This window comes from Armigeres subalbatus, unplaced genomic scaffold (genome assembly GCF_024139115.2).
Source record: "Armigeres subalbatus isolate Guangzhou_Male unplaced genomic scaffold, GZ_Asu_2 Contig423, whole genome shotgun sequence".
In the NCBI taxonomy this organism is placed as follows: domain Eukaryota; kingdom Metazoa; phylum Arthropoda; class Insecta; order Diptera; family Culicidae; genus Armigeres; species Armigeres subalbatus.
The window spans coordinates 38,885-63,327 of NW_026943176.1; the positions used below are offsets into that span (position 1 = coordinate 38,885).

Consider the following 24,443-nt stretch of genomic DNA (forward strand, 5'->3'; position numbering starts at 1 on the left):
AACCGGAGATATCAACTTATGAAAATAATGTAATTTTGACAGAAAAACGATTATAACTTTTGATCGGAAAAAGATATTGAGCATATTTACCCATCAAAAGTTGCATTTTTTTAGCTCTAAAAGTCACCTGAAGACGACTTTTTCGAGAAATCTGAAACAAAAAAAGTAGATCAAAAATACTGTTTTATTGAGGTACACCCTAATCCAATTAGGTAAAATTGCTCTAAATCAGCCAACTTAAGAGCTACAGAAAAAGTTTTTTAGCAAAATTGATTGGAATAAGCTGCGCTACAACTTTGTAGAACATAACATGTCAATATTCCGAGAAATAAAAAAAATATTTTCTATTTTTTTTTATATGATGGGCCACCCTATTTTTTGGTAGAACCATAATGATGGCCTTACTATTTCGAACAATTTTGTAGAACAACAGTTTTTTCTAAAAAATATAGTTTTGGAGTAAAATGCATCTTTCCGCGTAAATCTGTATCCTGGACCATAGTGAAATGGCTTTGACGTGGTACTACGTCTGTCTTTTCTATATTGAAGTAGGGGAAGGTGGTCAGTTGTGCCATTTGAGATGATTTTGCAGTCCACAACCGGAATAAGCCTTAGGGTATTTCGAGTGGGGGAAGATGATGGTCTGGGTCTTCACCGCGTTGATGCAGATCTTCCAGCTGGTGTAGTAATCTGTCAGGGCATCCAGGTCTCGTTGGAGTTTTGCCACGAGCGCTCGAATGAATCGTCCCCTGTAGACGATAGAGGTATCATCTCCGAACAGTGACAAAGTGCTGCCTTCTTAAGGTTCTGGCATGTGAACAGATGAACAGGTTAAACAGCAGGGGCCCGAGGATACAACCTTGTGGGACGCCTACGATAATGTCGTGCGCATTGGAACTCGCTCCGCTGTTTGAGACCCGGAATGTCCTATCCGACTCCGACAGATAGTTGCGGATGATTTTCACCAGGTAGCTGGGAAGTTTGTAGCGTTGTAGTGTGTACACCAGACCATCATGTCATACATTGTCGAAAGCCTTCTCGACATCGAGTAAGGCCATGGCGGATGTGTGAGAGACATGCTCGTTCCGTCTGAAGATGTTGGTTACTCGGGTCAATTGTCTAGTGGAATCGAAGATGGAATGGGCCGAGGCTTTAATTTTAAAATTTTGGTTAGCTTCCAGAACGGATTAACATAGTCTGGAAGAGCAAGGATCTTATTGGAAAAATCACTATTTCTGAGGTCCACCATTCTGGCAGGCGATGTTGCTTCGCAAGGCGATTGCCACTCCTCCCTCTCTGGAGCATGTTCGATCGAACCTCACCAGCCTAAAACCCGGAATTGTTGCACTTACCTCGGGCTTCAGGTGGGTTTCGGTGATAAAAGCCGCGTCAATCTCCTTCTTCTGAAGGAAGTCGCTGAGCTCGACGGTTTTATTCTTGAACGAGTAAGCGTGCCAGTTTACCAGACCCAAACTAGAAGAAATTTTCAATGACGAAAAGGCCCCGAGTGTAGATCTGGTCGAACCGGGATTTGCAGCTTTAAAGTCGAGCAGCAAATTGGGTTAACAGCCGCTGGGAGACAGCTGCTGCCAGCGGAATCCTGGGGGAGGAAGCGGCGGCCATTCGCTGGTGGACGGACTGGATGTTGCTTTGCTTGGCTTGACTTTCCGGTGGGCCGAGGCAGCAGCAGCTGCGAGTCTCCTTTCCGGTTGCAGTGGCGGAAGGGCCGGGATTGTCGGAAAACTTTGTTCGTTGAGCAATGGGAGCGAGCTTTGGGCTGGACGATTTCTTGAGGAAGTTTTCTTGCGGATTTCGCCGAGCTCCGCGCGTTTCGGACAGGCTTTCGTGGTGACCCTGGGCTTTTCCCCACAGTTGACACACTTGGAGTCAGACTCTTCCTTTTGCTCGCACTCGTCGATGCCGTGGTCTCCGTCGCACCTGGTGCATCGTGTGTTCATGAAGCAGTTCCACGTGCCATGGCCGAAGCGAAGACAGTTCATGCACTGCGTCACGTCACGATGCACGGGCTTATACTTTGTCCACTCGACGACTTTGCTATTGATGGCCTTGATATGCTTGAAGTCTTTCAGCGTAGCACAACGAACCCTAAACCTTTCCTTGCACTCACCAAAGCGCTCCTGTAATGTTTTGATCCCGGCCAGACGGTAGAACTCAGAAGTTCGGGTCCTGGGAGGAGTGTTGAGAATCATCCTCAGGAGCTTGTTTTGCACTCGTTGGAGTTTCAGATGATGAGTTTTAGCGCAGCTCTCCCAGACCGGCATGCCATATTCGATCACAGGGAGGATGATTTGCTTATAGACAGCAAGCTTATGCTTCAGGGACAATGACGACCGACGGTTGATCAAAAGGTACAATAGCTTCAACAAAACGTCACCGTCTCGTCAACCTGTTGCCTGAAAATAAGCTTGAGCTGTCGACGGTCAAGTCAAGGTAGTCGGCTTCATTGGCCCATTCCACAGTCATGCCATTGAGGATGATTTTACAGTCCCCAGGCGGAACAAGTAGGAACAAGGGAAAATGATGACCTGGGTCTTGGCCGCGTTGATACAGATCTTTCAGCTGGTGAGGTACTCTGTCAGTGCATCCAGGCCTCGTTGGAGTTTTGTCACTAGCGCTCTGGTCACTCTACCGTTGTAGACGATGGAAGTGTCATCTGCGAACAGTCACAAAATGTCGTCTTCTGGAGGTTCTGGCATGTCGAAGGTGAACAGATTGAAAAGCAGGGGCCCGAGGATACTGCCCTGGGGGACGCCTGCGACGATGTTGTGTGCATTGGAACTCGCTCCGCTGATTGAGACCCGGAATGTCGACAGGTAATTTTTGATGATTATCACCAGGTAGCTGGGAAGATTGTAGCGTTGTAGTGTGTACACCAAGCAATCATACATTGTTGAATGGCTTCTCGACATCGAGTAAGGTCATGGCGGAAATTTCAGAGGTAGACTTGTTCCGTCTGAGGACGTTCGTAGCTCGTGTCAGTTGGTGTACGGTTGATCGACCGCGTCGGAAACCAAACTGTTCTTTGAGCAAGATGTTGAGTTTTTCAGCAGACTCAAGTAACCTGTGATGAATAGCTTTTTCGAATAGCTTGGATAACCCTGAAAGAAGGCTGATGGGACGATAACTTTTGAGTGAGGAAGGATCCTTCCCAGGCTTACGAATGGGGATGATTTTTGCTGACTTCCAGGACGATGGGAAGTAGCGGAGCCGGACACAGATTAAAAATCAGCGAAAGGTGCTCAAAGAACGGAGCACTCATGTGTTTAAGCTCGAGATTTTGAATGTTATCGAAACCCAGGACCTAGAACCAGTCGTGTGGACTGATGATGTTCTGTTCAAGATTGTGCGAGCTGACAAAATAACGACCTATTTCGGCGACCTTCTCAGCAGAAGTTATCAAGCGATCCTTAGAGCCATTGCTGTCTAATGGGATCAAAGGTGGAAAGGGTCGAGGCTTGGATTTTAGAATTTTGGTTAACTTCCAGAACGGCTTAGCACAGTCTGGGAGAGCGTGGATCTTATTGAAAAAATCACTATTTCTGAGGTCCACCATTCTGGACTGGATTACTTTTTTTCAAACGATTGTAACGAGGCAGCCCAGTACGTTGGTACTGTCTGCGAACCAGGTTGCGAAGTCGAATTATATCTTTGGTGAGGGTGTCAATGGTGCTGCTTACCTGACGAGCCGTTGGAACATGCTGCTCTCTGGCCACCGAGATTGCCTCTTCAATGGTGCACAGCGATACTTTCTGGCGTCTCTGGACACACCTTGTTGTCGATGGTGGTGTCAACGTAGTACTGGAACCGCTGCCAGTTCACTCGATGGTAGTTTCTTCTGGAGAGCTGGTGATGATTGATTGACGAATCGATTTCGTTCATGTTGGTTACGTATAGGTCTAACAGGTAACACCTCTTCCCCTGAAGTTGGACCGATCGAGTCTTACCACATGGAAGTCCGGAATATGTACATTCACCTCGGTTTTCAGGTGCGTTTCCTTGATGAAGGCCACGTCGATCTCTTTCTCGTCGAGAAAACCAGCCAGCTCAATGACTTTGCTCTTAGGTGGGGGCCATTCGCTGGTGGATGGAGCATGTGGTATTGAATCTTGAACCGATGCTGTAGCGATCGCCAGTCGCTTGTGAGGCTGCAAAGTTGGAAAAATTGGTATCGCTCGTCGGGAAGCCGGGATGGCAGAAAAGTTCGCCTCGTTGAGAGCAGGAACACGGTTCTTCTTCGGCAGGGTCCTGGTGGAGGCCTTCTTTCGGATTTTCAGAAACGCCGCCCGCTTTTGTTGTAGCCCGATGTTTGTCGCCGCAGTTGGGGCATTTGGGATCAGCAACCCCCATCTAGTCGCACTCTTCGGTCTGATGGGGTTCGCCACACTTGTTGCAGCGCGACTTCATGCGGCAGTTCCTGGTATCGTGCCCGAAGTTGAAGCAGTTTGTGCTTTGCGTGACGTCACGGTGCACTGGCCGATATCGCTCCCTGTCAATGACAGTGTAATTTATAACGCCGACCAGCTTCAGATCAGCGCGAGCAAAAGCATGTCCGTACGCGCTGCTGTCACGAACTGGAATGACGCCCCTTTGTTAATCGTAATGGGTTCAAATTGTAAGTGCACTATAAAGAAGGGGCGGAGCTCCGATTCAGCTTACTTTATTAGATACCGTGGACCCCCGATAATTTGAACGGTACCTCATTCAAATTAACGGGGTTTGTTGCGGGAGGACAGAGTGCTTTTGGCCGATTTCGTTTAGCAGATCGCAAACTCCAGTTTTGGGTGCGAATACAGCTTTAAGCTGGAATATTTTATTTATTTTACATTTTAGTTACGTTTAAATATATGATTACTCACAATTTTCGGTGTTGTGCATGTTTAACTATGTTTGCCTTTTGTACCTCCCATAACGTCCTATGTGTCTGTATTATAATCTGTGTTGTAGTTGCTCCTCCAATAGGGTGTACTTTTCTTGTAAAAGTTTCTTCTCCAGCTCGATGGCTCTTTTCTCGGCCTCAGCTGCGCGTTGCTGAATTGCACGTTCTTCCTCCAACTTTTGTAGCCTTAGCGCAATCCTGGCAGACTTATTGGTGGATCTTGTGTTGATACTCGTTGGAAGACAATTACGACACGTCCAGGGCCTCGAGGTGCAATCAAAACCTTGGCATTCTTGGACGATGGTTCAGATCTATCGCTGATAGAGAGTAGTCTGATGGAGCAGCTAGGAATTGATGGATGGACAAAACCGTTGTGCCTCAAATGGACGGGGAACGTGACAAGAGTCGAGTCGGAGTCAAAACAAATTCAAGTTTTGATCAGAGGGTCGAACAGTACGAAACAATTTTCTCTCAATGACGTTCGCACCGTGAAAGAACTTACGCTGCCAGAGCAAAGTCTTGAGTACGAAGATCTAGCACAACGTTACCGGTATATTCGAGGTCTACCGATCGCCAGCTATGAGAAAGCCGCTCCACGACTGTTGATCGGAATCAATAATGTAAACCTCACGGTGCCGCTACAAGTAAAAGAAGGAAGGAAAGGTGAGCCCATCGCCGTAAAAACCAGGCTCGGATGGAGCATCTTCGGCGGTAATGGTAAGCAAACCGCCCACAACCTAAACTTCCATGCATGCGACTGCGACCAAGAACTATACAACGTCGTGCGAGACTACTTCACCATGGAGGATGCAGGTGTGAAGCCAGCGCCAGTGCCAGAGCCCGAGGAGGTTAAACGCGCCAAGAGTATTATGGAACAGACGACTATACGCGTCGGAGGAAGGTTCGAGACAGGCCTGTTGTGGAAGCAAGAAGACATAGAATTTCCGAATAGCTACAACATGGCAACCAAACGTTTCGAGTGTCTGGAGCGCAAGATGAGTCGAGACCATTTGTTAGCAGCAAACCTGAAGAATCAGATTGCGGAGTACTTGCATAAAGGCTATGCGCATCGGGCAACGAAAGACGAGCTAGACCAGGTGGACCCCAAACGCGTCTGGTATTTGCCGCTGAGTGTAGTCGTAAATCCACGAAAGCCTGGTAAAGTTCGTCTAGTATGGGATGCAGCTGCCAAAGTTGATGGCATTTCACTAAATTCTATGCTGCTAAAAGGACCAGACCAGCTCACGTCGCTTCCGACAGTGTTATTTCGTCTTCGGCAATAGAGGTGGGAGTCTCTGCAGGCATAAAAGAGATGTTTCATCAGTTGCTGGTACGAGATCGAGATCGCAATGCTCAGCCCTTCGTATTCCGTAATGGTCCGGCGAAGCAGATGGAAATTTACGTCATGGATGTAGCAACCTTCGGAGCCACATGTTCGCCAGCGTCAGCGCAATATGTAAAGAACATCAACGCTGCTGATTTTGCCTATGAGTTTCCACGAGCGGTAGAAGGTATTCTCGAAAATCATTATGTAGATGACTTCCTCGACAGTTTTAAAAGCGAAGAAGAGGCGGTACTTGTGTCTCAACAAGTGAGAACTATTCACCAACATGGAGGTTTCAATCTAAGAAACTGGCTTGCTGCTGTGGTTAATGGTTGAAGACGAACTTTGTTTTTCTATAAATATGAAAGCCGAAGTGCAGGAGGTTATTAACAGCGGTGATCGGCCAACTAAGCTGAAATGCCTGATGGACATATTCGATCCGTTGGGACTCCTCAGTGTGTTTCTTGTGCACGACAAAATACTTCTTCAGGATACGTGGCGAGCAGGACTGCAGTGGGACGAAAAGGTGCCGGAATGTATATTCAACCGATGGATCATATGGACTGGGCTATTCAACAAGATTAGTGACATACGAATCCCTCGTTGTTACTTCCCACGAGCAATCAAGGACACATATCAACAACTACAACTTTACATCTTCGTAGACGCGAGTGAAGCTGCATTTTCTGCTGTGGCTTACTTTAGGATAGTCAACACTGAAGGTAGAGCTGAATGTACTATAGTCGCTGCTAAAACGAAGGTTGCGTCACTCAAGCCACTCTCAATCCCTCGCTTAGAGCTACAAGTGGCAGTTCTGGGAAGTCGCCTATTATCCTTTGTACAGGAGGGTCACAATATCGAAGTGAGAAGAAGATTTCTGTGGAGTGATTCAGCAACCGTGTTGGCCTGTGTGTATCGCCGGTACAAACAATATGTTGCGTGTCGCGTAGGAGAACTACTGTCAACAACGGACGTAGCAGAATGGCAATGGGTGCCCAATAAGCTCAACCCAGCGGATGCAGCGACAAAATGGAGAAAGAATCACTGTCCCGAAGCAACCGACGAGTGGTTCAGAGGCCCGGACTTCCTCCGTCTACCAGAAGAAGAATGGCCGAAACAAACCAATGAACGTATTCAGCCCGAAGAGGAATTAAGAACTTGTTTCGTAATCCAAAGAACAACAGCCCCAGCTACACTAGTGGATTTCTCTCGTTTTTCGAAGTGGCGCCGGTTGTTGGGAGCAGTTGCCTATGCTCACCGATTCGTAGACAATTGCAGGCGTAAATGTCAAGGGGAAGATTTGAAGTTATCGTGTTTGAGTCAAGAGGAATTGAAGAAAGGTAAGAACACATCGAGAAAACATCCAATAACCTGTTTGATCGTGGAAGATTTTCACCGCACCTTTCGCCATGGAAATTAGGAAACGGTTGTAAATGAAATTCGTCAATTCTACTACATCGCTCGGTTGAGGACGGTGGTGAAGCAAATAGCAGCAGGGTGCCAATGGTGCAAGGTGGCGAAGTCAACACCAAAGGTGCCAAGGATGTCGGCGCTTCCTGTAGTTCGACTTTCGTCATTTACTCGGCCGTTTACGTACATCGCGATGGACCTGCTTGGACCGTTGTCCGTGAAAGTAGGAAGAAGCACTGCAAAACGTTGGATATGCTTGTTCACATGCCTGACTACTCACGCTGTCCATGTAGAGTTTATCAACGACACCCTGTGTGAAGTGCATTCGTCGTTTCGTCAGTCGTCGTGGCTCTCCGGCGGAGATTTATACCGATAATGGCACCAATTAGATTACAGATTACAGAAATACACGAAGAAATAGCGGCAACGTTTACAAACACAGATACTAAGTGGATCTTCATACCGCCAGGAGCACCTTACATGGGCGGTGCGTGGGAAAGAATGGTGCGGTCGATCAAGACAGCCATGCAAGCCGCGTACAATAATGATCGGAAACTGGACGACCAAGGTCTGGAGACTTTGGTCATTGAAGCAGAAGGCATCGTGAACAGTCGACCGCTTACGTACCTGCCGCTGGACGCTGAGGAAGCAGAAGATCTTACCCCGAACCACTTTCTGATGGGAAGCTCAAAAGGTTCGAGAGGTGTACGACAACCTACAGTGGCCTTCAGTGATCCAGCTTCTGCGGTAAGAAATTCCTGGAACCAAATCCAACACCAATTGGATGTGTTCTGGAAACGCTGGGTACGGGAATACCTCCCCATGCTGACGAAGCGGATGAAATGGTTTCGTGAAACGAAACTCATTGCTGAAGGAGATCTTGTCTTAATCATCGATGACACCCGCCGGAATGGCTGGATACGAGGATGGGTTAAGCAGGTAATGACCGCGAAGGATGGGAGAGTTCGTCAAGCCGTGGTGCAAACTGCGAGGGGGGCTTTAAGGTCACTCCTGACGGAAATCAAGTTTAAAAGTACTCGCGTTTTCGGGGGCACACCACTCGATACGGAAACAACGCACAACTGTCATTTTTATTATTTCACGCATGCTGCGACGCAGCAAAGCTAAATCATTTTACAGTTGTGCGCCGCCTCTGAATCGAGTGGTGTGCCCCCTAAAACGCGAGCACTTTGGAACTTGGATTCCGTCAGGAGTGATCTTAAGAAGGCCAGTATCCAAATTGGCTGTATTAGAGGTTGAGACGGGGTGTAAAACATGGACCGATGGCCAGTGTTACGGGGGGGGAGGATGTTGCCGCTGGGCGCACTGACTCAGGCGCGTCATCCGAGGTGTTTCCCGAGCAACTCCAGAGACAGCTGTCAACGGATGACTGACATCGGAGAATGACAGCGAATAATAAAGCCGAGTCATCGAGCATTGTAGAGTGTATACCGATTTCTAAACCTACCTAAACTAAATTCGTTCTAAAATCTTTTGAAGTTTGTTGCTACTTATTCTAGTGAATTCTACCATATGTAAGTAATTTCCATGCTACTAAAAGGTGAACTAAATTGAATTCTTATTAAATTTATAGTTCCTAGAAATAATACGAGAGTGCAACTGAAACCTTGAGTGGAGGTATTCCATGCACGCTTGTACACCGATAGTGTGAGTAACTTTGTTCTTAACCTAAAATAGTTGCTAATAAATAATCTTGCAGTTTAAAGCTGCACTATACCCAAAATCAGTGCTGCTAAGAACCCGGTGGAAGAAGTGCCCTCCCTCTCGTTCGTCGTCACAGGGTTTATTTTTAATTTGTACTTCTGGTTACTCTATTTGCATGAGAAAAACTGGTTTCTGGCCGCTCTCTTTGCTAGTTTGTTTTGATTCTGCGTTCCGTTTTACGATGTTCAATTTTTCTTTTCTCGATTCCACGTGCTAAATGACGTTTAAACCATTTTAAATTTGAACGATGCTTAAACCAACGGGGTTCAAATTCAAAAGTGTTCAGATTAAAAACGGTCATCTTACCGCGGTACTGGGCGAACCTGCCCGATCTCGCTCGGGTGTTATTTTGGATCTGTCAATCATTTAGTTGATTGCAGCGTCGCACTCTAGAACGATTTCAGTTCAAGCTTGATGGCATGATTTAAAAATTTAAAAACGGTGCGTTTGAACAATTTTCCAAATTTCCCTGTCAAATTGATTAAGTTTTAGTAGGTATAGGGAACGGTTTCCCACTTCATCCCATAGCTCCTATTTCCATCCCATAAAAAAACAAAGCAATGGGAAGGAATTTGGTTTGTTTATTATTTTTGTGATTTTTTTCAGCAGTGAGCACGCATGTTGACAAAAAGAAGCGACGCTTTTTTTCCGTATTTCTTTGTTTAGCGATGGGATGGATATATGTACAGTGAGATGGAGATCGGAACAGTTCCTCTATATAAAAACAGCTGGTCCAAAGATCAGGACCAATCGATCAGAGAGGAAATATTGAAAATCGATCATCCCGTTCGTGACTTATATTGCCTCAAAGGAAATGCAAACTCATCTATATATGGTCGGGGTTCAGCCAAACCGCACCAAGCGGCTTTTCGACAGACTTGTGATATTTTGTTCGTACAAGGACAACAGAAATAGTTTCATATCAATTTAGCATTAGCATTAGCATTTAGCATTGAGCAATTCGCACAATTTCGTAGGTGGTACAAGCCAAGACTATTGTATGAGAGTAGCATCACTTTCATCCGTTACCACAAATATTGATTTGGGACGAATCACTATCTCTTAGATGGAAGCAATGCACTCTCCAATAGTCGAGATCTGTCCTGGCCACGTCCTTGCGAATGCTGCGGAAGGGGAAAGATGGTTAGTTGGACATCTACTTAAGAAAGATGCAGAGAACTCTACAACCTCTCATAGGTGCCACGGGAAGTTTTGGAATTGTTAGTATGGAAGGTTATAACAGTAGGAATCGTTTTGGTAGAACGTGAAACACAGAAAGAACTAAGATAGAATTACAAAGTAGGAAAGGGACGAGCCTGGAATTGAACCCACGACCTCCTGCTTATCAGGCAGAAGCGGTAGCCACTAGACCACCGAGCTCGTCTTAGAAATAGTTTCATATCAATTTAAGCATAAATTTGCAGTAGGATATTCTCAGTTATGGGGTTGAGGGATATCCGATACGATTTACGATCAATTAAATCTGCTAAGCGAAAGTTTCAGCAGAAAAATCGGTAATTTTTCGTTGTCGCTTGGTGTGATTTGGCTGAAATCCGACCATATAGAAAAGAAAGTAAGTTTACCGCGCGCGCGGTCAAACGCATCGCAACCAGCAACCAGCGCGCACGAGCCAGTTAGTTCGAGATTCTTCGGAGAGCGGTCCCAGCATCGACATCAGTGGTGTTCTTTCGAGTAATTGGCAGTTGCTGCAGATCCGGTTTGCTGCAAATAATCGAGCGGCCGTCTTCAGCAACATCATAAAGATTTCGAAATTCATCCACCAATAATGATGGTCGTCGACGGTGGTTGCTATAAAAATCTCGTCGACGGTGGGAGCAGTACTAAAGCGCAATTTTCTCGCATACTGATAGTGATCGCAGAGGCGCCATTAATCAGTCCTTTTTCAGGATCATCATTTTATGAAGATGATTTGTTTGCCGTATTGGAAATTGTAGCGCAAGTGAAATTTTCTGGCATAATTCTTACTTTCGTTTTGCTGGACTTGAAAGGGGCATTGAGAAGAATTTCTGGCAGTGGCTGCCGTCGACGGGTAGTTGCTGCAGAAAATTATTCTCAAAAATGACGTATCCAGCAAATTAAGCGGTAAATCATTTATTAGCTGTCGTCTGTGACAGCAGAAGTATGTAAGTGCAATTTTCTCTCTAATTTTTTACTAGCTGCTGACAAACCTGCTTTACTAAGATTTTTTTAACAAACCCCATGAGCACTGCCGTAGCTGATGACGACCGCACGATAATTTCTAGCAAAACCGCAAACGCGCGCTGGAAAGCAGGGGTGGCATTGCGCATCTCGATTCGAACATAATTCTATCGAGTCGAACATGTTTGGCATTACGGCTTTCGATTCGATCTCGAAAACGATTCATCGTTCGAGTATGCTCGAGGAGGTACAAGAATAACGAGACGTTTTGGCATTATGGATACTCGATAGCACACTGGAAAACGACTCAAGTCGAATGAAAAACACTCGTCTCCTTTATAGCTTTCGAATATTGTTCGAGAGCCATTTCTTGCTGAAAGTTTTTAATTATATTTATTATTATTTCTCTACGGGAAGAGAATAAATGGTTCATTATTGTATCTTGAAGGAAAGAATGTTATTAGTATACCTACTTTTATAGTTTCCAGACAATATGCAATCTCTAATTATCCCGAAATCCGCGTAAAAACGACTTCAACTAAAATCATTTTTGTTTTCTGCAGTTTTCACGTATTTCTTGACGATTTCGATAAACCGCGTAAGAAATCGATGGGGAAAATCTGCGTAAAAACATGTATATTCATAATCTACGTGAAAATAGTTGAGTTAAATAAAAATAAGAAGGGTAAAACGCGCAAGAGATAACCCAAGTGCATTTAACTAAAACACATAGATACATCAAAGTAATTTATTATCGAATCCTTCTTTAGCTTTTAATTATTTAGCTCGAAATTGGATCTGTGGCATAAATTCAAATAAACACAAAACTTATAATTTGTATCTCAATTTACAAAACATATCTTATCGGCATAATGTTCTAATCGGTTACAACTGCTCAATAAATCATATTCCTTTTTATAGCACAGGGGAACAAAATTTAACCTTTTGCGGGTCCTCAGAACCAATTGATGTGTCTTCAGTAGATTTTGGCTCGCTGAATCCGAATCTGCCCTCAGATATGCTCTAACACGTCCAAATTTTGAGATATAGCTAAATTAATACCGCTAATTTGAAGAAATTGGCATTTTTCGAAGGACTTTCATGAAGTATATTAACATAATTTTAGGTCAATCAATACCCGAAACGATAAAAGCATATCTGATCTAATGAATTTCCATCAGATTTGCACGTTACAATTGTTTTCTATTCGGTTTTACTTGAATTTAAGTTCAGTGAATTTAATTTAAAAATATTCCATGCAAGTTTGTTTCAAAAACTTGCATGCAAACGCCATCACCACCAGTTCGAAGCCACCAAAAATTCCACAACATGAGGCCAGAGGAACTGGGATAAGAAAATGTTAAATGAAGTATAGAGATACTAGTCAGTTTGTAAATATATGTTTCATTAGACTTTTAATAAAATATCCACATTTTTTTTTCATTTTATGCTCAACAATTCTCCTCCTCCTAAAATGTTATTCTGCTCGATTTCTGGTTGTTTTTTTTTCGATCGATCAACTTCCAATAACCACACGTAATCTGTTAACATGTTGCAATTGTGTTGTGCTCAAGGAATGTAAAATAACAACATTGCCAATGACAACAACATTGTCCTCTCTTGTAAATGTTGAGACAAACTCAACTCGCAATAAGCGTTTGTCCCAAACTGCAACAGAATAGGACAATGATCGCCTGCCGTGCATTTTGAGAAGCGGTCGGTTTCCGATGATGTTTTTGATTAAATAAGTATCAGTTATCATAGTTTAGACATTAATTTAACCATATGTTGACATGATTTGTGTTTTACTTCTGAAATATACAAGTTATCGCAGTTTGAAAAGTTCACAACAATTACCTCTCCATGTTTGTTACAAATAAAACGGAACGCAACAATGTCTTTATCCTCTGCAGATGAGGACAAAGAATTATCGCTATTCTCTTTTGTCGCTTGTTTTTTTTTGCATTTTTCAGCGACAATTACATTCCTTGGTTGTGCTAGAATATAGTGAGAACATGATGATCCATGAAGTTCCTTTATTTTAATCAACAAGGAAGAAGATCGGAGTGTAATTTTAACGTATTCAAATCCTCTACTAGATCCCCTACCAGAGCATTCAAGCCACATTGACTAATAAAATACATTTCAGCACTCGGAAAATAAGTTGAAACTTAACCATTTTGTAACTTCATCGTAAATTCTCTCATTCATGCCGTTGTTTTGTTAAATTAGAGAAATATCAGAGTGCTGAATTGGCGGATCATCCAACCATATGCTAACATGTTGAACAGCACACAAGTGGAGCGGAGCCCAAGTTTTGTTTTCTGGCGCATAACTTTGCGTCTTAGCACATAACAAAGCTTGATAAAACTTGTGAACTTTTTCTTTTTTCATTGTTATAAGCTGATCATAGTTTAAAGAAATTGCATTGGGATTATTGCAACATCCACGCAGCATTTTCAACGCGAATCAAATACAAAGTCCCCCACGCACGAGTAGGTTGTTGACGTTTTCCGGTTTCTGTTGCGTAGCCGTCAACATCGCTTCAGCTTGTATGCAATCATACACAAGAACGATCGAAAACCAACTTATCGATTCGTTGATTGATTTAGCTAATTCCGCCCAAATTTCTATCATAGGAATATTGGAATGATCATAAATAGCAGGAATAATCAAAATATATAGAACTGCGTACAGTTCTCGTACTTGCTTTATTCGAATGAACATAATAAAGGAGCATAAATTAACATAAATTGAATAATTAAATACACCATATCACTTGTGCAATAATTGAAAATTTATTGCGCCAGAGAAAATATAATATCAACATAATTCAATAGAAGTTACTTCAATGAAAACATATTATTTTTTTCCTTGGACAAACTATTATATTAAATTCTTGTTACTTTCCTCTTGAAACCGTTCACAGAAAATAACCAGGCTTGTATACAAGGTGGCTTGTATAAAACATATTTTTAGATAACTTTTACTAACTAAAATTGCAGATAAATCACACTTATTATGTTTAACTTGTTCAAAATGCATCACATTTCGAAAGATTATATGTTTGTGATCCATTTTGGACCTTGATTGACTAGTAATTCTTTCTATAGGGTTAACGATGGCTGTTCCAAAATGCCCAAAATCATTGATTTTACGACATTTGTTGAGGTATATCTTAAAATCTCGACGTGTTAGAACAAATCTGAAGTCAGATTCGGATTCAGCGAGCAAAAATCTACTAGGGACACATTATTTGGTGTTAGGGACAAAATCTTGTTGAGCTGTGTTATGAAATGAAATTCCATTATTTATTGGATTCAATTGTTATGTAATGTGGACACATAAAATAGCGGATTGTGAGATTTTATCTACATAAACCATTTCTTCCTTTTCATGTGTTGTTCTTTGATGAAGAAGATTGAATGCAGTGTTGGCAGAGTCATATTTTCTATCCGCGTTTCTCTTATTCAGGCCTCTAGGTAAAATTACAATTCCTTCGATGTTAGCAGGGGGTTTGGGTTCAGTGTGTATATGGTCGGGGTTCAACCAAACCGCACCAAGCGGCTTTTCGACAGACTTGTGATATTTTGTTCGTACAAGGACAACAGAAATAGTTTCATATCAATTTAAGCATAAATGATATGAAACTACTTATAATAACCCCATAACTGAGAATATCCTACTGCAAATATTCTCAGTTATGGGGTTGAGGGATATCCGATACGATTTACGATCAATTAAATCTGCTAAGCGAAAGTTTCAGCAGAAAAATCGGTAATTTTTCGTTGTCGCTTGGTGTGATTTGGCTAGGGTGACCATATGGTATCCTAAAGGAGTCCCATTTTGTCCTCCTTTTTCATTAAAAACCAGATGTCCTCCTTTTGCGTTGAAATGTCCTCCTTTTTGGAAATTTTGGAGAAACGGTTGCATGAATAACTATTGCGGAAGAAATTCTAGTTCAACAAACAATAACACAACAGATGACCTTTCTTTAACAAAACATTGGACACGTTTGCGTTTCTGATTTTGATTCTGAAATTTTTCCTTTGAGTTTTGGAATAAAATGAATGTAAATATAAAAAGCAAAATGCGTGAGTTACAGTAATACAGGTGTCAAAAATATCAGAAGCATCGGAATTGTGAGAAATGGATTAGGAAAAAAGAATGCAAATGCTTCTTATATTTTTTTCCGAGTAAACACTCATCACCATGCCTAGAATGGAATAGAAATACCTAAAACTAATTTTCAGTTTCTTTAGTCTCAAACTAAGGGGCTGTCCATAAACCACGTAGACTTTTGAGGGGGGAGGGGTTTTGAAAAAGTCTACGATAGTCTACGAAGGGGGTCCGGGGGGTCTTGCCACAAGTCTACGTAGACTTTTTCATATATTTTTTTATTTTTTTGAAAACGATTTATACAGCAGCTTTGTGCGAAGCTCATTAGTTTGATTTTTTTTTTCAGGATTTTCCGGTTTTTTGCATGACTTTACCGAATTAATCTGTTGAGTTTCTCCATAAAAATGTTATGAATTCCGCATGAACTCGTGGCAAGTGCAGAGGTATATTCGGCTTGCAGTGGGCGAGTGATTGCATCATCATTTCCTCCCGCTCTGTTGGTTCCCTGTGCAACAGCTGATCTGGTCATAATGGAGTAGCAACTACGAGCAGTCAATCAAGCTCAAGCTCAAAACTGTTATGAATTTCACTGAAGTAAAAGTCTGAGCTACGGCTTAAAACTATCATTAATTTCAGAAATAAATTCTTCTGTGTTGAGCAGGAAAAGTCTCCAAAGTATTCTATAAAAACATTCGAAAATTTTTCAAAATCTTCACTTGGCTTTTATAGCACATTCTACTAGAATTTCTTTTGATCTTCGGCACGAACTTCTTTGCAAACTATGGAAATTATGTCGTTCTTCAACGGACTTTTAATATCCAAGACAAAGTCTTTGGAATGTTCAAAAGATATTCTTTGGAACTTGTAATTGGAATTCTCCGAAATTTCCACGAGAAACCCTTTAGAATATTCACTGGAGATTTTCTGGGAAGTCCACAAATTTTTTTTTTCTTAATTTCGAAAATTCTTCGGAATTTTCGCGAGGAATTCTTTGGGCATATAAGCAAAATTATTCGAAATTCCCATGAGAAATTCTTCGTAAATTTCTTCGGCAGTTCTAATGCAAATTCATTGGAATTATCGATGGAAAATTTTCGGAATTTGTAAATAAATTGTTGAAAACTTCCACGAGAAATTACTTGAATTTCCCACCAAAAACAGTTTGAGTATTCCACAAAAAAAAATGCAATTTTTATAAAAAAGCCTTTCTTAGTTTCATTAAAATTTATTCGAATTTTTTACGCAAGTTGGATCAAACCCATAATCTATCAATATAAGTTCACAAAAATTTCAATAGAAATTTCTCCCTAATTTCCATCGAAAATTTTTCAGAAAATTCTTTGGAATGCCCATAAGATTTATTAAAATTCCCTCAAGAAACTGCTCCAAATTTGCAAGAGAAATAAAAAAAACGCAGGAAACCTTACTAAATTCCCACGGGAAATATTTCGGAATTTCCGTTTAAATTTAAAAATACCTCGGGAAATAATTCTAAATTTTCACGGAAAATTACTCGGGTTTTTTTAACGGGGAAACTTTTGAAATTAAGAAGAAAAATCTTTGGATTTCAAAAGATGATTATTCAGCGGGATATTGCATGGAAGAAAAGCATCGGAGTTATCACGGAGAGTTCTTTGGAATATTACCTGAAAGCTTTCAAGGCCATCATTTGGGAAATATTACGAAATTTCCACGCAAAACTTATTGGAATGTAAACTTGACATTCTCAGAATTTCAACTCGAAATTATTCGAGTTTTCAGAATTTTCAACCGGCGTTAAGAATTATTGGTCAGATGCGAGAAAGATTTTATCAGTGGCGTGCCGCTGCAAAAGTGTCGGCGATGGTGGCGCAATAGGAGGAATTGAATTTAACAGTAATTAAATTAATTGCCTTTGAGTTAATTATGAGGAGTTATGGACAGAGGATTAAATTTGATTTCGTTTCAATTTGATTTTTGTTTTGTTGGATTTTGTTCAGTTTGATTTTGTCATGTTTGAAATTCGAATTTTGTTGTAATGTTTATATGGAAATGGAATTGAATAGCTGAATTGCTTAAAACGTTGTTGATTTCCATATTTTTTCAATCGCATATGATGTTTTGTAAAATTTGGAAAAGTCTACGTCTACGTCTACGTTGCAATAAAGTATTCACAATTGTAAACAATGATTCATGTTGCAATTCTGTGGAATATCGCTGTAAATGCCAACATTTGTTCACTACCGTTTTTAGAATTAGTAGAAGTTAAAATCTTTCCATTAAAAAGATGTTGCTGGTAGTTTATAATTAGAAAGTGCTTTATGTAGACTATAATGAGAGTCTGAAACGTTCCATCTGGAGTTAATAAAGTAATCTGTTATGTTAATAAAATAGAAGAAGATGTTGTATTTGCCTCGACTTACAAAAACTTCTTCCAATAGAGTTTAGTGTGCAAAAAACTAACAAATATAACATTCTTAATCATATTAAAAAATAAAAATCTATCGATGTTTTTAATGTCCTCCTTTTTCAACCAAATGTCCTCCTTTTTCGCTCAATTCGGGTGAATTGTCCTCCTTTGGAAAAATTTCACCCTAGATTTGGCTGAAGTCCGACCATATAGAAAAAAAAGCAAGTTTACCGCGCGCGCGGTCAAACGCATCGCAACCAGCAACCAGCGCGCACGAGCCAGTTAGTTCGAGATTCTTCGGAGAGCGGTCCCAGCATCGACATCAGTGGTGTTCTTTCGAGTAATTAGCAGGTTGCTGCAGATCCAGTTTGCTGCAAATAATCGAGCGGCCGTCTTCAGCAACATCATAAAGATTTCGAAATTCATCCACCAATAATGATGGTCGTCGACGGTGGTTGCTATAAAAATCTCGTCGACGGTGGGAGCAGTACTAAAGCGCAATTTTCTCGCATACTGATAGTGATCGCAGAGGCGCCCTTAATCAGTCCTTTTTCAGGATCATCATTTTATGAAGATGAAGTTTTTGTTTGCCGTGTTGAAAATTGTAGCACAAGTGAAATTTTCTGGCAAAATTCTTACTTTCGTTTTGCTGGATTGGAAAGGGGCTTTGAGAGGAATTTCTGGCAGTGGCTGCCATCGACGGGTAGTTGCTGCAGTAAATTATTCTCAAAAATGACGTATGCAGCAAATTAAGCGGTAAATCATTGATTTGCTGTCGTCTGTGACAGCAGAAGTATGCAGGTGCAATTTTCTCTCTAATTTTTCACTAGCTGCTGACAAACCTGCTTTACTAAGATTTTTTAACAAACCCCATGAGCGCTGCCGTAGCTGATGACGACCGCACGATAATTTCTAGCAAAACCGCAAACGCGCGCTGGAAAGCAGCTTTCTGAATTGAATTGAGACGATGTCTTCGCCGGTAGTGGTCCAAGTAACATTATAATTTTTATGCTGAGAAAAGATTATGATCTGTTTGTAAAGTAAATATTTTTCACTTCACATAATTTTTGGTTGAAATTTCCGATTGTGTCAGATTGTGTAAGAGGTTTTACGTTGTTTATGTCAAGCGGTCGTGCCTTGACCACAGTCCTTCTAATTTTGTTCACGGGAAAGTATATTATTTGAATGCTATCATTATTTGCTTGCCTGCAATATTAACACAAAAGATTAATATGTCAACGGCGATGTAATCGACAGTAAGATAGGTGCATTTTTTTCTTTCCATCCACGTGGATTATATCAAAATCAAGCGAAAGCCTGCAACTGATTTCGCGCCACTTGAACACTCGCCGGTAACGGCGCGTCCTCTCTGAGAGCGTTCTCGATCGATACATGGCTCGCACTAACACAGTATTGCATCTAGCCAGGACATCATCGCCTCGCAACTTTCCACCCTCTGTGAGTGCCGTTCATCACCCACAATGAGCCACCACCCACCGCTCATTGCCGTTCGGTGCGAGCTTTCCCGAGTTTTTCCGGTCGACCTACCCAAAGTCAGAGCTCAGAGGGAGTTGGTCTGTTCCGCGCCACATTCGTTCATTCAGTTCGTGTTGGTCTTTCGTCCTGTCCGGTTCAAGTTAGGAAAAATGTCCTGGCGAGTGGCGCGTTTCCGTTAGTAGTACGAAGCTCCTGTTGGTATCAACAGCAATACCATCAAGCCGCGGCGCAACATCCCGCTTTCCGCCTTTCACCGACTTTGTGTGTTATCAGTTCGGCTCACCCAGTCAGTGGTGAATAGAAAGAGATCCTTTTCGGGGAGTGGGTGAAGCAGTTGTTGTATGTGCACCGTCAATACATAGTTGCTCCTACATGTGCTCCAAGGGATCATCAGGCTTGCAAAGTACATAACAGTGACTACAACGAGGACAACGCAGCAAGAGCACCGTACAATGATGCCTGGGAGGCAAAAAATGGATACTTGATATGGTCCAGGCTCCCGCTGTGGATATTCGGTGCTGGTGCAATTGAAAGCGAGCCCCAAGCGGCCAAACGAGTGCGAGTGCAAAAAAACGAAAGATGGAAAATTGATTTTCTTATCAGTCAGTCAGTAACGCGGCTCCCGGCAGAGTGGGCACGGTAGCGGGCGGTGTGGGTGCGCGGGTGTGTGAAAGACCAGGACCGAGTGGAGCCATGTACGACGACTACGCGGGCCCAGAATCGATCGATCCTCGGTTCAGCCTGGCTTGACGTTTGGTGCGTGTCGACAGCGGCTGACTCCATAGGAACGAACGAACGGAAGAGACGAGAAAAACGCAACATAAGCAAATTTGAGCCACGGCCTGGTTGATGGGTGACCCGCGCGAATCCTCCTGCAACAAGTACCTCCGGGCTTCAACGCGAATATGATGGAGGAATGAAGAAAATCGATTTCGATTAGTGTGGTGTTACCGCCTTTTAGCTCTCAGCCTAGGAAGTGCAATTTCGCGATTTGTTTGTGGCCCAGCAAAGTTTTGACCGTGAAGTGGGAATCGGTGGAGTTACACCCGTTTTTTGACGTCAGGAAAGTTTCGTGGGAATATTGGTGTCGTATGCAATAGCTGCTCCGGTCCGTATCAATCAATAATGTTGAATGTATAGTGAGCCTAATATTTGAAAATAACCGAGCAGCCTGGAGCATTTACATCGCTGTCGCCACCTAAAAAAGGGCGACTAGAGTGACACAATCCCATTAGTTGAACTTCACGGTGTGCTCGCCCTGCTATAGATGCTATGTGAAGGTATGTATTCCAGAGGGTGTGCATCGGGCAAAGCCAATCCATGCGATTCACAAAGTTTCCTTTCGGGGCGATTCAAACTATGTTGTCCTTCTGTTTTGACGAAGAACTACGTCAAAATGTGCACTTTGCGATTGCCAAAAAGTGATAAACTTTGAACGTTAATAGCTCAGCCTTTTTCGATGTTTAATTGTTTTGGACCAACGCTTCTGTATAGCCCCTACAAATATTTATTTCCAATTATTTTTCATCGAAGATTGTTAAAATTTCAAGCACAGATATCGAAATTGAGCATCTTACGCTTAATTTTTCTCCAATCCCCAGTTCGAATAAGATAGTATAGAAAATATAGAAAAAAAAAGATTCACTGTACTGAATTTTGGTATTGACAACCAGTTAATTTTAAATATGAACACGCTCTTTTGGTGTGTATTTCATTCGAATGGGTAGCAATCTACCATAGATGAAACATTTCAAATGATCGTGTCAAAGCAAAGTGCGAATCAGTTTACTGAGTATTGTTGCGATGAATGGACGAGCCCAGTAACTTCGTCTGGGTTACGAGTGTTACGACACTGTTGAGGTCGAAATACGTATCTATAAGGTACAATCAAGAGGCGGAATTAAATGGAATTGTGCAAACTCTTATGACAAGTGAAAATATTCCACTACAAACTCAAAATAATTTTCTAACGATGCATAACTGGTGGTCACTAAACAACGGGAATTTTAATACTTCAATATTTTTCTATGACTATGAGAACAATACTTTCAGAGTAATATTTCCATATGTGAATGAATCCTTAGAATATTCAGAAAATGACGACCATACACTTTTACTCCAACATGTTCAGTTGTTTACAACATTCCGTCGAAACAGGAAGTACAGGTAATCTTCGATATAACGTACCCCCGATATAACGTACACTGGGGGCAGCAGGGACTAGAGTTTCCATTTCCCGGCCATTTTCGTTGTCCCGGGATTAGGGATGAACTTGTTCGTATATCCCGGGATCCCGGGATTTTTCGATGTTTCCTTAGAAAACTTATTTTATGATTGAAAAATTATTTTATTTAATGTTCAGGGGTAAAGTTCATATTTTAGAAAGGCCAGATAATACAGATTTCAAATTGGAAAGCAATTCAATTCTAATTTGAATCGATTCTTTCGAGAAAAAAAAAGACTCCAAGAAGCAAATAATATTCACGTTTTTCTCGGAAGGTAGAGTACCCTTTTGGAATAAACGATCGCCGAGTCCGAGAAGAAGGGTTCACTGACGGTTGAAGTCGGCTTGACTGTTTGTATTGTTTTAAATATCCATTGGGTTTAGGCAGTTGCTGGGATTGCATTCCCTAGTGACGAAAGATGGAAGATGTGCAGTAGAATCGTACTGGGCCTATAACCTATTGGAGATATGGGAACCCCCTCACAAAGAAAACACAATACTAGAGTATCCTCCAACCCATGGCAGGCTACTAATTGATAGTTTTTCCAAGTGCTGCAGCTTTTCCTAATCTTGAACAGATCGCTTCCTAATCTTGATGTTAATCGTTAATTTATCGCTATCGCCGATAAAGTTAATTGTGTACAACTTAATCGCTTGCTGCGATAAAGATGAATCAACTCAATTATTATCGGAGTTCGATAATTTAACGTGAGTTATCTCGATAATTTAACGATAATGGGGTTAATAGATTACGCGATTAGAGTTGGTATATAATTTTGACAAAAGCCGAGAGTTGGACAAATTGTTTGCAGCCTGTTGACCAGAGTTGATTTTGATCGAAGCGATACACCAAAAAAATTAGGCAGAGCATCGGGGCCACTTGTATTTGCACATGTGCTGGACAGTTTGTTGTACGAACGTCGATTGGAAGGACATGAATTGGATCAAGAATTCTCGGGAACTTTTTCAAATCGGCGTATGTAACATTTTGATCAAGCTGAGAAAATGAGCTTGAAAGTTTTCAGATTTCATTTTTATTTCTATTTAGAAACTAATAATTTTTATTGCAATTGAATACACCTCAACGATACATTATGAAAAGGTTCATCGTCACTGACCCTGAAATCTGCACTGCGTGTGAACATTTCAGTTATTTTGATAAAAATATATGTTACAACGTTCTGCAACAGATAAATCACATACGTCGTTTTGATACGTCAGCATGACCGAGGTCATGCTACTTTCGTCGAAATGTTACGCTGCTCCGTACGCTGCATTGTTGATACGTCGAAATGTTGCGTCAAGTTGAAACGTTTCACGCACATGCGACAAAAAAAATGCAACACTTATGGAACGTACACACGGTCAAGCAGTTCGACCAACATTGACTCCACCTCCCGTTTATTCAAACATTCATCAATTTATATCAACACCGACACGAACAATCAATTTATTCGACCAACAATATCACACACGAACGACCGAAGCACCAACTCGAGCACCAACCATCAAAAAATATAGGGGGTTTGTGCAACTTCACTACAAATGCTCAAACATGTTCGGCGAACCTTGACTCCACCCCCGACAACTCAAACCAAAATCAAACCGTTTTAATTTTTCCCAACCGAGCCGCCAACTGTCAAATGGTTGTTCGAACAACTTCACACACGTTCCAACAAAGCAGCAACCGAAGCGTTTTCTTGGGGGTGGAGTCAATGTTCGTCGAACTGCTTGACTGGTGTGTACGTAGCATTACAACACGACGTAACAACATTTCTCGGGTACTTATTCAAAAGGACGTATGTGATTTTGTAAACAAAGATTCAAACGTCGATTTGTCCAATCTGATAGCACTCCCACGCAAACCAACACCACCAACAGCTAGCCGAAAGCTTCCCCTACCTGTCTGTGGTGATGGTTTGCGTGGGAGTGCTATCAGATTGGACAAATCGACGTTTGAATCTTTGTTTACAAAATCACATACGTCCTTTTGAATAAGTACCCGAGATTTGCTGCAGAAAAACAACGTAAAATGTTTTTCTTAACGAAAATCAGAATATACAAGCAACAAGCTTAATTTTGAAATCAGATGAAAAAGTACAAGCAGACACACGTTTTAAACTATTTAGTTGTTCGAAAAAACTTGTTTAAGTACATTTTCTGCTAAGCGGTGTATGTGCAATATTTTCAACAATGATGTTACACCGTTTTGCAAAAAATTGATTTACATTTTTAAAAACACATTTTCATGTAGCTTTGAAGATATACACATTTTTAGATGAATTTGATGCCATATGCTGTTGAAAACGGGTTTGTTTACAATTTGCGACTTACGCCGTTTTGAAAAAGTACCCGAGAATTGTTTGTACTGGCAACAGGTTAAAGCGATAGCCGGGCAACGTTCAGGATGGATCCATAAGTAAAAGTAAAGTAAGATCTTGTACTGTAGATACTTGTCGTTTAATCAATAGAGAGCTGTAGCTGCTGAAAAAGTATCATTCAGTACCCCTCCATTGAGTGGTATAGGGGAATCTAATATTTTTTAAAGGTGTCCTATTAACTATCTCCGATATTTTCATGTCTGTTCCTCTCTTACTAATTAAATAATAAGATGATATCGATTGTGCATCACAAAGATCGTTGGCTCCTTAAACAAGCATGAGTCTACCAAATAAACGAACTTGAAAAAAAATCATGT

At 41.7% G+C, this 24,443-nt stretch overlaps 1 protein-coding gene across 2 annotated transcripts in view; it reads left to right on the top strand.

Moving 5' to 3' along the window:
• Positions 1 to 19,645: 19,645 nt before the first annotated feature.
• Positions 19,646 to 24,443, top strand: part of LOC134204145 (LIM domain-containing protein A-like) — a 119,065-nt gene continuing 114,267 nt past the window's right edge. For both annotated transcript variants that reach the window (XM_062678969.1, XM_062678970.1), the window contains exon 1: positions 19,646 to 20,801. The gene's annotated coding sequence lies outside the window, so the exon portion shown is untranslated. The remainder of the gene's footprint in view (positions 20,802 to 24,443) is intronic.